Source organism: Penaeus vannamei, chromosome 4, assembly GCF_042767895.1.
Source record: "Penaeus vannamei isolate JL-2024 chromosome 4, ASM4276789v1, whole genome shotgun sequence".
In the NCBI taxonomy this organism is placed as follows: domain Eukaryota; kingdom Metazoa; phylum Arthropoda; class Malacostraca; order Decapoda; family Penaeidae; genus Penaeus; species Penaeus vannamei.
This window is the reverse complement of record NC_091552.1, coordinates 35,611,201-35,613,700: the sequence shown is the minus strand read 5'-3', so window position 1 is coordinate 35,613,700 and position 2,500 is coordinate 35,611,201. Positions and strand designations below refer to the sequence as shown.

General features: G+C 48.6%; 1 protein-coding gene across 4 annotated transcripts in view; it reads right to left on the bottom strand.

The window, feature by feature from the left end:
- LOC113805826 (uncharacterized) overlaps positions 1-2,500 on the bottom strand; it is a 268,366-nt gene that overhangs the window by 72,406 nt on the left and 193,460 nt on the right. The gene's annotated exons all lie outside the window — the stretch shown is intronic.

Below are 2,500 nucleotides of genomic sequence, written 5' to 3'. Positions count from 1 at the left end.
GAGAGAGAGAGAGAGAGAGAGAGAGAGAGAGAGAGAGAGAGAGAGAGAGAGAGAGAGAGAGAGAGAGAGAGAGAGAGAGAATAAAGACGGGGAAGGGGAAATTACACCGGATCCAATTTCCTTCGCAACGAAAAAAGATTTATCGTTACAGGTAATCACCTTAGCGACTGATTCCATCCCCAGAAAATAAAGAGAAACCCAATGTGATCTTCACAACCGCTTTAATTGGATCATTCTCGCGATTACCTTTCCAATATACACCCGTAGCTCATCAAAGCATTCATCCTGGCCATATAATACCACGATCATTACAGCACGTGGGGTAATTTGTGAACATATAATGGTATTCACGGGATCGGACACAACGATAATATACCATGACTACGCGACCAATGCTGTATGGAGGGCTGCGCGCTTTTAACTTTTAACGCCGACCACCCCAAAAGACCAGTTAGCTACACAAAGACAATATGAAAACTCGCCTCCCCGCTCGCTATTTGTACGTGACTCGACTACCAACATATGATTTGGATACTTTAGAAGAACTTCTGGCATTTAATATAGCGCGTGACTACGGGCGGCCATTGAGCATAGCTATTCGTTGACTTACACATAAGGCATTCTTGTGGGAGCATCGGCCAAAACTGTTTCAGCATACGAGTAAAATCTGCGTTTATCGGGTATAAAATACAGGAAGGCGGGAAGGAGACCACCGGGAGGGGGGTGGGGTGGGGGAGTAGAATCCGTTTTTTACTACGCTCCGGACAAAGAAAATGGACTACATGTAGGGGGATACCTCTCTAGATCTATACGTACTTCGGTCTTGGCAGTTTCGCATTTACGTACGATCAGACGGCCTAATCCATGCAAATACAGCAAGAGTGAACAGTAAAAATATATTCCGCACATCCAAATACCACTTCTGTTACCAGGAAACAGTATATTCGTCGAGATATCTCATTCGGGAACTTCGCTAAAGCCACATTTATCTCTCGCTGGTCAAAGTGGTGCTACCGGTTGTTTGCAACTTTTTAGACTGCAACACAATTAACATCAAAGACTCCCGCTCGCCCACTCATTTGCACAACTTCTCGGTAATGTTCTAAGGACAGGCAGATAACTGCCGGCTGCTTCTACCAACGAAAGCTGACATAGTACAAAAGAGACTACCAAACTTCATCACACACGACTTCTGGCAGCAGGAAATACAAGCAGGAAAACGAACGAGAACTGTCACCGCCGCAAGATACTGGGGGAATGTTCAGTGATTCACCAACCCCGCCACAATATATGCAAGTCAAACAATGCAAGGATGCAATGTGTGTTGCGCGCTGGGGGCGAAACCATGCGAGCGGTCACTGCACCAGTTTACCTCAGCTTCCCCTGCCTTGAGAGAGCTGGGAACAAAAGCTCAACGCACTGTTGTTTGTTTGATGATAACCTGCTTTTGAGGGAGGAAGTAAAATGAATCCTTGAGTTAATGGCCAGTAAAACCTAACGCTCTTCTGAGTCTGTCCGCGAGCATCGAAGACGGAAAGAATGCCTGATTCATGTCACTCTTCCCCATCCCTGTTAAATGCCAGGGTATGTCATGTTATCATTCCGTGATCTCATCGCATCTCGGCGGCAAGGAAGTTCCCCGAATGCGTTTATTTACGACTTACTCTTCCCGGAACGAAACAGCAATGCAGACTCTCACTACGCCCTAACCTATTGTGTGTTGGGTACATTTACTCAAGTCAAACAGATAAAAGTGCCCGTTTCTCGTCAGGACGCAGCCCGTCTGTACCCGCGACACCCATCTTCAATCAAGCATGGTGAGCCACTACGCACTCGTCCCCTGGTGCCACTTTGTCCTTCACGGCCCAGTGAGCACATCAGGCGAGTCACTACAGTGCCATATTATTCTTAAATCAAAAGTGGTCACACAGGCTTGCCATTCTAATGCCACACAGCCCTCCTAAAGCGTTAGAAAAAGCACACAATCCAGCCACTGTGAAGTCACACACCCCGCCAATCGCCGAACATTATGATTTTTCTCTTGTTTATAAAAACGCTACAGCTCCGCCTACTCCAAGCACTCAAGCATCACTTTCGCACTCCGCAAAAGCACGCTGTAATGCTGATCGATGGGGATTTGCATAGTACGCTGACCTCTCACATGTATCATCGCTCACCATAATGTAGTTTACCGTATGCTTTTCTTCGCGAGCAGAGGACATTATGCAAATTTCCTCAAATGAGGTCACAGCCAAGGGAATCGGCTGCCGCTGATGTCCCTGTCGCGAAGATCCAAACGCGGCCGTTTACGGAACAGGGCATTGAGGTCCTAAAGCGAGCAGATAAGGCGTGAGTGAGGTTGCGCGGCCTGTGAAGTGGCGCGGTGGGCCTGGCTGGTGGCAGCGCTGGCCGCAGGACTCGAGGGGCGGGTGCCGAGTGCCACACAAAGGCACCACTGTTGCCAGCCCTCCCGCGTCCCTCTCCGCCGCCACGCTCCCCT